Source organism: Diplotaxodon limnothrissa, linkage group LG2 (assembly GCF_057381915.1).
Source record: "Diplotaxodon limnothrissa isolate DT_005_m linkage group LG2, D_limnothrissa_male_GT1.1, whole genome shotgun sequence".
NCBI lineage: Eukaryota > Metazoa > Chordata > Actinopteri > Cichliformes > Cichlidae > Diplotaxodon > Diplotaxodon limnothrissa.
In genome coordinates, this window is record NC_140597.1 from 20,619,064 (window position 1) to 20,630,000 (window position 10,937).

The 10,937-nt window shown below is 41.2% G+C and overlaps 1 pseudogene; it reads left to right on the plus strand.

Moving 5' to 3' along the window:
- Positions 1-7,312: 7,312 nt before the first annotated feature.
- On the plus strand, positions 7,313-9,562 carry LOC146638365 (uncharacterized; annotated as a pseudogene).
- The last annotated feature ends 1,375 nt before the right edge of the window (positions 9,563-10,937 follow it).

The following is a 10,937-nucleotide window of genomic DNA, read 5'->3' on the forward strand; positions in this document are numbered from 1 at the left end:
CAACACCATCACTGCTGAGGTGGGACGCAGTAAGACGGTCATTTGGAATTTATTAAATGATCCTGGGGGTTGTGGAACAAAAACTGAATTGACCGACCCAAAAAAGTCGCCAGCACTGAGCCGGAGGATCCAATTGGTTGTCTGTCAAGACACTGGATGATCCTCAACCCAAATTAAGTCCGTTACTGGTGCTGACTGCAGCCTCTTAACCATCAGACGGCATCTGAGACTGAAAAGGCTTCAAAAAAGAAAAACGTCTTCAAAGGCCTCGTGTTCTTGAACGCCACAGAACTGACCGTTTGGACCAAACATGGGACATTGAGAGGTGGAAGAAAGTTTTCTTCTCTGATGAGAACAAATGATGATGATGAATGATGGTCCTGATGGTTTCCAACATTACTGGCATGACAAGCAGATCCCACCTGAGATATTTTCTACACTCCACAGTAGAGGAGGAGCCATAATGGTCTGGGGTGTTTTTTCCTTGAGTGGAACAGTGAAACTTCAGGAGGTGCAGGGGCATCAAACTGCTGCTGGCTGTGTCCAGATGTTGCAGAGAGCATCCCTCATGACTGAGGGCCCTCGTCTATGTGGTGTTGAAATCTCCCAAGGAGGTGGCTCTTCTGTGTTGTGCCATGCGCTTGTGAAGTGGCTGTTTGGTCTCTCCAATCTCTACATTGGAGAGACCATGGCACAACACAGAAGAGCCACCTCAACAGGACAAGACTCAGCAGTCCATCTGCATCTTAAGGATAAAGGACACTCTTTCGAGGATGCCAATGTTCACATTTTGGACAGAGAGGACAGATGGTTCGAAAGAGGAGTGAAAGAAGCCATCTATGTCCACTGTGAGCGACCATCTTTGAACAGAGGCGGGGTTTACGACACCAACTGTCTGCCATCTATAATCCAGTTTTGAGATCCCTTCCCAGACGCCTTAACGCCTACTCACATCCTGGGCCATCTGACCTCAGGAATTCGCATGATAAGGTGGGGCCAGGTTTCACAATGAACACACCCGAAACCCTGGCTGATTGGGACCCACGCCCAGTTTCCCACCTTGGCTCAGGCGATTAGAGGATCATCAGGGGGTCCTTTTGTCCCTCTGTGGGGGGTTACTCCCACTAGGTTTATATCTGGGACTCTCCACCATTTGACCTTAGAACTGAAGAAGCTTCTCGGATGAGAGGTGAAACGTCTTCAAGCAACTTAAAGAAGTCCAGACGCTTTTCTTTCCAAGCTCCTTTGACTACGATGACCTGGATGACTGAGAACCTTCACAGATTTATTCTGCACAGAAAATGAACTCTAAATCATGAAACCCTTCTATTTATTGGACTCTTAACTGTAAATGAAATACATTGGTACCAAAGCATATGATTTTTAAACCTTTTATCAACTATTCATATTTTAACCATTTTTTTATAACAGTAGACTTTTTTTTCTTTGTACTGCAAGCCTGAATAACTGCAGACAGGGCTACACATAGAAATAAGCTCAGTGGAAATTACGTGGCATGTATGGGTTTCCTTGTATGTCTGAAGATACACTGCAGGCACAATGTTTTCTTTGCAGCAAAATTCTGGCAGATAATTTGGTGAAGGCAGCCCATCGTCGTAGCAGCACCAAGCACTCAGGGGGTCTTGGATTCTGACAGTTTTACTTCAAAACCTCTTCAGTTTTACCAAGTCAGAAGAATAGACTGAAGAGTATGAAGCAAAACTCTGGAGGAAGTTTCCTCTGTTACTACTTGTGAAACAAAAGCCAAACTCAGTTGTCAAAAAACTCATTCTCTCTGCGTTTGGCTCAAACTATGTAGAATACATCCATGAACATATTTTGCTTTGCTAGTTAATTACAGAAGCTGTCAAAGTCCATTTTCCATACGAGAGAACATTTGAAAAGTGTGGATGTACTGCAGACAATGGCAGAGCACACATAGGTGTGTGAAGAAGGTGAATCCAGATATAAAGTGGAAGCTTTGTTTTATTCACTACAAGAAATTTACCAGTAAGACCCAAACAGTTAAATGTTGTTTTATGCAGTTTACAGTGGTTATCTTTGGAAATCTTTGTCATGACAGCTACTCATTTGGCAAAAAAACATCATGATGATCCACAAGACTTTTGGGAGAACATTCTGTGGACTGATGACAGAATACTTTAGTGTTTTGGATGGTTTATACCCTGGTACATTTGGTACAAAACTAAGAAGAGCATCAAAGGAACAGTCAAGCATGGTGGTGGTAGTGTGATGGTCTTGGCTGCTTTGCTGCTTCAGGAATGGACAACTTGCTATGAAACATAAATTCAGCACTTTACCAGAAAATCCTAAAGGACAGTGTCCATCCATCAATTCTGAAACATGTGAAAAAAAGCAAATAAAATGAAGGGGGTAAATTTAAAGCACTGTGTTTATGTCATGGATCTGCTTCTCCCAGTGGATTCTCCTTTTCTTTCTCCTTCTCTCACTCTCTTGCCCCCTCTGTTTTGGTGTGTGTGTAGTGTTGACAGTGGGCTGGACTCTTTCTGAGTCTCTGCCCTTCTCACCTGTGGCTGATCGCTCACCTGTAGAGGATGAAAAATCACAGCCCTTCTTAAGGCAGAGATAGACAGCCATTCATTGCTGGAACCTTGACCCACAACCCCGGCTCATTCTCTAGTTGAGTCCTTGTGTGTTTCCTTGCAACTTCCTTCGGTTACTGTTTGTCTTCCTTGTGTGCAGGATGTTGTTCCCTTCAGCGTTTCCTTTGAGTGTGATGAGAGAGAGAGTCTTCCCTCAAACCGTGAGAGTGTGCGTGGATCGTGGATTTTTTCCTTGTCTGTTAATAAATATTCTAGTTTAGCCATGACAGTAAAGATCAGTATCGCCTGTGTGACAGCAGCCAGTCATTAATGTACTCATTTTGTGTGTTAATGCTAAATTATCAGCTAGCACTAGTGGGTTTGGTTAACAAGCTGTATCTATAGACTGTACATGCTCAACACACATAGCATAGCTCTGATTAATAAAATATGATAAAGTACAAAGAACTTGGATGGTCGCTGTCCCACAGTAGGTTATTTTATTTGTCAAATAGTTCCATTAAAAATGTTCCAAAAGACTAATACAGCAGTTACTGGAATGTGGGAACATCGCATTGATTTTAAAATCTTATTGGTCACTTTAAAAATCATAAATAACACCACGCCCAGCTATCTTATGGATCTCCTCAGCTTTTATACCCCTGGGAGAGCGCTTAGATCAGCAGGCCAAATGCTCCTGGTGCGACCTAGATCCCGCCTTATGACCAGAGGTGACCGCACATTCACCTCTGTTGCACCCTACCTCTGGAGTAATCTTCCTCAAGCTATCTGATTCAATTCAGTCTTTTAAATTTTGTTTAAAAACATGTTTATTTAGCCTTGCCTTCCCTGCCTCCTAGACCCTGCATTTTAACTGTACTGTAACCTTTTTGCTTTTATTATTGTTTTTATGTTTGAACCTTCAGCCTTTCAGCTCGTGCCTACTATGCCTGCTATCTTTGGTTAGTTATGTCTCCCACCTGTTGGTATATTCTATTTGTACGTATATTATTTACTTGTATTTATTATTGCTCTCATTTGGTTTCTGTGAAGCACTTTGGCATACACCTTGTTTTTAAATGTGCTATATAAATACAATTGTATTGTATTGTATGGGAAGGTGAGGTCTACCAGTGAACACATGCCACGTCAGTGTATCTGCCACTCAAACGAGTCACATTCCTCACTAAAACATTCGCCTTGTTCTAATCAATGATTTATTCAAAAAAATATTATGTAAATTAACCCTCTGTACAATTATGAGGGCAGATCCATCCACAAAGACCAAAAGCTTCTTAGTAAAAGGCTGTGAAGATGCACGTTGGTATTCTAATATTGGAGTTTACAGAGACTGCCTCACTTTTGGCGACAGCTTCAAGTGGTCAATAGAAGAGTAGCAGTGTTATACAACTAATAAAGCTTTAGTTAAATTTGTAAGGTTCCTAGATCTGTCTTAAAGACTCTCGTCATAACAAGCTGTCAAGTACAAACATGTACTTCATGTGGCAATGGTGTGCCTTGCAAATAATGGCATTGTTTTGGACTAGATGTGCAAATAAACAGTTACAATAGCTTTAAGGTCATCTGGGGTTATGTAAGGTCTTTTTTGCAGAAGGAGCATGCAGCAGTAAATTTGTACAGATGCAAGAACTGGAGCGCTGGGGCTGTGGTATGCATCCAATTCTATTATGGATGTCTGATGTAAAGGACATTTGTTTCCATGGTGCATCATGCTAAAGCCCACATATAGCCACAAAAGCAATGAGCTTTGACTTGTGGAACAATACAGCGATGGCATGGATTTACAGGGAAGATGTGTTCCAGCAAATCTTGTCTGGGTGTCGACTTTTGGTGCTCTGGCTTCCTCAGTGTGAGAGCAGCATGACAGGAGTTGTGTCACACTATGCTCTCTCTGCACGTGTGTGGGTGGTGTATATGAGCCTGTGTTTGGCTCTAACTTTTTTCTCTGCCATAGACAACAGGCTATGTGTGTGCATGTGTGCAGGCAGCCACACAACCCCCTGCAAGTTTAAATGGCTTTGTCTCTCTACCTTATATCACCTGGTTGTCTGTGGCATGTTTGTGCATTTGTGTGAGATAGCTACTGTGGAGTTAGCCTAAGGTACTAAAATAGCTTTACTTAATCCCTCAGGTTTCAATAGCTGTCGCCATACCTTATATCACCTGAGCCAGGAAGGGGGAACAGCAGCACAAACTAAATAAATAAATGAGAAAAAGCAAGAGAGAAATGGAAAAGAGGGAAGAGAGAAAAAGAGATGGGAAAGGAGACGACAGGCGAGGTGAGGGTATTAAGAAACCTCAAGTCAAGAATAGAGAAGTTAACAAAGACTGCATGAATGTAATGGACAATCTGTTTGTCTCCTTTTCTTTCTCTGTTAAGCACGACTGTCAGTCCGTCACTCACCCAGTCCTTTAAACAGTGAACCTCCATCAATTATTTATCTCTAGCTCTTGTACTTTCCACTACAGATTGCAGGCTTATTGCAGAGCCTTGTAATCACATGTCCTCTGTGTCAGATGGGGCTGAAATAGTTACAGAGGACGCATAACATCTGAAACCACGGCATTCTGGGATGTGATCCTCGTTGTCAAGCCGTCAACACCTACAGGGTCAGTCATCCCGTTATGACTCACTCACTGTGGCCTTGCTTTAAAATAGCTCATAATGGCCTGCAGCAAAGGCTTGTTGAACAATGTCACACACAAACAACTGCATCTAGCTTGTGTATTGTAAACAGAAGCTGAGCAGATCTTTCAGTTCTCTTCATATCATTGAAAAAGCTCTGATACGGGTAAAAACTGCCACCTGTGTCTCTCATCCAGGAATCCAACTGTTGGAAATATTGTGGTTATTTTGCTCCGTAGACATAAAATATATGTTTTATCACAACATTAGCACTAATACATAATGAGATGCTGATGGGGTATCATTACTACTAAATTCCCACACACCATACACCTTCCGTTTCATGGAATGTACGGAGCATCCAAAAAGTTGTACCATATAGCCCTGTAAATCCAACTCTCAGGAGCATAGCTCTGTTGCTTATTCTTGGGTTAAAATAGAGACATTTCCTCATTACAAAAATAGTCATAAATATGCTTTTAAAGGTTTTAGGACAGGCACGATTAAACCACATCTTTCCAGCAGGAAATAAACAAATGTGTGATACTTTCAATAGTAGTTTAAAGTTTTGTTGAGCTACCATCCACACAGAGCTTCTTTGATGCGTGTGTAGTACACGCATAGCACAGCTACAGCCCTTAGAGGATCCGTTCATATGAAACATACCAAAGGTTCAGAACAAGGTGCTTTATGGGAGGACAGTTTTCTTTTGCAAATAGCTAGCTTCCTCAAACACCATGAAGCAAAGGTAGTTTTAAGTGTCTTTCTTGATTCAGCAAGTAAAACCCTCATAACAAGGAGAGAAAGACAGCATCAGCTCATAATGGCAACATTAGAAATAGAAATATACAGACAGACCTATCAGGCAGAACCCTGCAGTGTGTTTACTGTAATTCATGCTGTGGCATTAGTCCAATTTGGACACACATTCAAACTTATTTTGTAATTCTTATTTGTATAGTCTTCCGGTTTGATTATGAGCAGCTGGTTAAAGTTAGAGTTGGTGAGACTTTGTCTGATTTGTGTTGCTGCAGTGATAACAGTTGGACTGGAATATGACTTTTGCTATCTCCTGCAAGCAATTTGTCCCACTCCTGATCCTGTAGTATTTTGCCAGCATTAGATTTAGGGACAGGTTATAAATTGTAATCTCACATATTATTATAGTTTCAAAGTTGTGTTGACTTCATTTATCCTTTGCACTTGCATTTCAGGGCCCTTTGCAGAGAAGAAGCATCATCACACCATGTTCCTGTCATGGGAGAATTTTTTTCAAACACAACTTGAAACAAAAGAACTGAGAAAAACCCAAGTGGTGAATACTTTATGTAGTCTCACACCCACAGTCACATCAAATTCTAATGTAACACTTGCAGCACTCTCCAAAAGTGTGTTAACAGTGTGTGCAAGTCAATGGTTGTGGGACTTCAGGCATTTGAATTTGAGATCAAAATGCCACAATAAGATAAAAGAGGCTGTTTATATGCACATATATTTAAATTTTGAGTCCCTCTGTATTAGATCTGCTAAAGTAAGTTAAAAAGATAAAGTATTATATGTAGTGCAATGAAAATAAGTTGTGTGACTCCATCCATGAAAAGCAAAAACTGACTCAATTAAAACTTTGCTGATCTACTTTTCAAGGCCATCTCTTTGTGCACCTCTGGACTGCTTTTGTGAGATCCTGAGAGAAGTCCTACCGGTGGCTGGACAAAGCTGGACTGACAGCACAGAGGCTCTAATCATGGCAGCACAGGAACAAGCTCTGAGCATAAGATCCATAGAAGCTCCGGGTCTATCACAGCAGGCAAGACCCCAGGCTGTGTAAAGATGCCCCTGAGACAATCCAGCACATAACAGCAGGGTGCAAGATGCTAGCAGGCAGGGCATACATGGAACGCCATAACCAACTGGCTGCTTAGTGTACACAACCATCTGTGCCGAATATAACCTGGAAGTTCCGAGGTCAAAAGGGTTGAGAATGTGAGAATGACTAAGCTAAGATTCTGTGGTGCTTCCAGATACAGACGGACAAACTGGTGATGGCTAACCCACCGGACACAGTAGTGGTGGACAAGCAGAAGAACACAGTCATTTAGCTATGCCAAGTGATAGCATCAGGAAAAAGGAACATGAGAAGCTCAAGAAGAACCTGAAGGTGATATTTTCTGGAAGGAAAAAAAGAAAAAAAAAAGGAAAATATGTGTATACACATATAAACACATATTTTGCTTTTCTTTTCCTCCAGAAAATATCATGGTCAAATAATGTCACATACTACACACGGTTAGAAGTGGTGCATTTTTCTAAATGAGCTATCAGCTAATATCACCTGCTATCACAACTGCATGAAAAAGCTTTTTTTTTTTGTTATTTACAGAGGAGAATAATGGACCATCCTTTAAACTCTTACATTTGTCCCATTGTTGGTCTCATATATGTGTATTTCTCCAAGCTGGATTAAAAACATGATAATGGACCACCATTGTCACGGTCAACGAGGCGAGCCGTGTGGAATTTATTAAAGGACCCAAGATGCAGGCATACGTGATGAGAGTGGGCTTTTATTGAGGAGGATTACAAACAGAAATGGCAAAGGAGTGGGCAGAAACTAAGCAGAACCTAGACTGGAGAAAGCTAACAAAACACAGACCCGAATGGCGAAGCAGGGAGACGCAGTTAGAGGACACAGAACCAAGCAGGGAATGACCACAGATGACAGAGGGCGATAACGCAGACAAACTAGCAACAGGCAGGAGAGCACATAGGGTTTAAATACACATAGCAGCAATCAAGGGATGAGCAACAGGAGGGGAACACACCTGGGAGAAATCAGAGCTGACGGGACAGGGGAAACGTAAACTGAACACACTCACATGAGGCAGAGACCTTCAGAATAAAACAAGAAACTCGCAGACACAGAACCAGACAAGACACTGAACTAAACAGACAGATTCACAAGCAGACAGTGTGACACCATAGACAGAGTGAACACAGAGAAGTGGGAGCAGGCAGGCACAGAACAAAACCTCAACAAAAGATAAAACAGGATAAACAAGCACAGGAAATAATATAAAGAAACACAAAACACTGAGTTGACAGACTCTGGACCATGACAACCATGACACAAACCGATTGACACATCTGTCCTTAAGCAGTTTAACATTAAAATTAAGCAACATTTTTTTTTTTTTTGGGAAAGGACACATTTTGTTTTTGAGTTGCCTAAAATATTATCCTTATTATCCATATTTCAAAAGGTTTTGTATGTCTTGACTGCTGTTGTCTTAAGACACCTTGTAGCTGGAAGACTGGCAAACTTTTTAATGGTTTCATAATGAATTTGCTCACCTGCATTTGCCTGGCATGTTGAAATAATGCGTGTAAGCTGGTATATTTGTCTCAGCAGAGCAGACTAGTTCAGTTAAGCTTTGGCTGTTTCTTCTTGTTGGGGTGGGGTAGTTGCATCATTGACATACTTTAGTTATATCAGAATGTGGCACAATATTTTCCACATTAGACACCCACCTCCAGCACAGTTCAACACCCCCAACTTCAAGGCTCATCCCACGGCTCTGAGGGGAGGTTTGCATTGCATACTCGGAACAATATTTGGAACAGTGTGAAGGTGAAACACAAAGTGCTCTAAGGCTGAATGAATAGCAAGCACTTGGACAGTTTCGATTGAAAGAATTAGACCGTGGTATGATTTCAGTGAGGCTATCAAAGGCATTCATTTTAGCCTCCGTTCATGGACCTGAATCAATTAAGAAGACATGCCAACAGGGCACAATCTACATTGACTATCTTCCTCCTGTTGAGAGATCAGCAGTTGAGAAGCTCTTCAGGGCACAATAGTTGAAAGGGATGAAGAGGACCTGCTTGACCTTTCTAAAAGGATGGGTTCCCAGTTCCTACCTCTTAAGAGCAACATGTAGCCTGGCATTGAAACAATAGCTGATAATGCCAATGATCAAGCTCTAAAATACAGAGTGAATTGCTTCTCCACACCTATTGCATATCTACAGCTAAAACTGCCAGACAAGGAAAGTATATCGTGTTTGTATGTGAGAAAGAAGGCCACAGGGAAACAACAAAGAGGAAACAGACAACCCCTCCATGTCTTCAATATGATGTCAGAAAAACCAGGCAAATCAAAGCTGTAAAAACACATCTGCACTGGGTCTTTTGTCATCTGTGCTGACAAAATTCTGGTGTGCTTAAATGCTAAAATTAGGCTCAGCAGAAAGCTTGCTGCTACATTTAAAGAACTCGCACTTACAGTTCTTATCCTGAATTTTGCACCAAGTTCAACAGCATCCTCTCCCAGCAATACTTTGAAATTGATTGAATTCCCTTTCAGAATTGATAACTGCAGCTGTACACTACAGTTTGATTTGATATTCTGATGGTTTTGTTGTATGTTACCCTAGTTTTTAATTGTATTTCTTAAAGGGGTGTCTTATGTTTTGAAAATGACTGGAGGTTTCACATGCCAGGGTTGAGGCTAGTGTTAAAGGAACACCTCATACAAAAACAACTACACAACAGCTATGACTAAACATTTAGCTACTATTTCCTAAAAAAATACTACCAAGCCTCCAAAGAAGCTGCACTTAGTTTATGGGAGTCTTTGTTTGTTAGTTTGTTGTCGCCACAGATAAAACCCTAACCCTCCAATGTGATAGCAGGAAGTAAAATAGCTAGACAAAAACTTTCTGCCTACTTGTGACTGACCGCTTGCCGCTCTTTCATTTGTAACGAAAAAGTATCAGCCAGATCAAGAAGACCTGCACACGCTACGACATGACCTGCTCCGTGTTTTACTGATGAGCTACACTGTCTGGATCATGAAACATAAAGATTACAATGGTTCATTTTGTTGTTCATTCCCTCAACTTTGACCTGTCTAATCTTTGTAGCTTGTCCTTGTAATATTTGGCATATTTCAGAATAGACTTTGGATTTTTGCTCCTGATATAAGATTTCTATCTTCCACCAGAGTCTTTGTAACTGTAGTGTGACTGTTGTGCACACCAAAACCTCATATACACACTCGGCTTGTGTTTCAGTGACTGATGTGTTGACATTATTGACTATCAAGTGAACTAACAACTATGTGTTTGTGTGTGTGTGAGTGTGTAAAAGAGAGAGAGACAGAGGAAGGAGTCAGTTGATATCAGCAGTGCAGGGTTACAAAGTGATGATAGACTGTCAGGGGCGTGTTCAGGGTTTTGTTTAAGTTCTCTGAAAGGAAGTAAACTTTTCCAAGGACAGAAAACAGAGGAACTGAAGAGCAAATTACATTCTGCAACTGTTGCTAAACTCTAAACAGGTTTGTCTTTAAATTAGTCCTCGTGGTAATGTCTATACAGTGGGGCAAAAAAGTATTTAGTCAGCCACCGATTGTGCAAGTTCCCCCACTTAAAATGATGACAGAGGTCAGTAATTTGCACCAGAGGTACACTTCAACTGTGAGCGACAGAATGTGAAAAAAAAAATCCATGAATTCACATGGTAGGATTTGTAAAGAATTTATTCGTAAATTAGGGTGGAAAATAAGTATTTGGTCATCTCAAACAAGGAAAATCTCTGGCTCTCACAGACCTGTAACGTCTTCTGTACGAAGCTTTTCTGTCCCCCACTCGTTACCTGTATGAATGGCACCTGTTTGAACTCATCATCTGTATAAAAGACACCTGTCCACAGCCTCAAACAGTCAGACT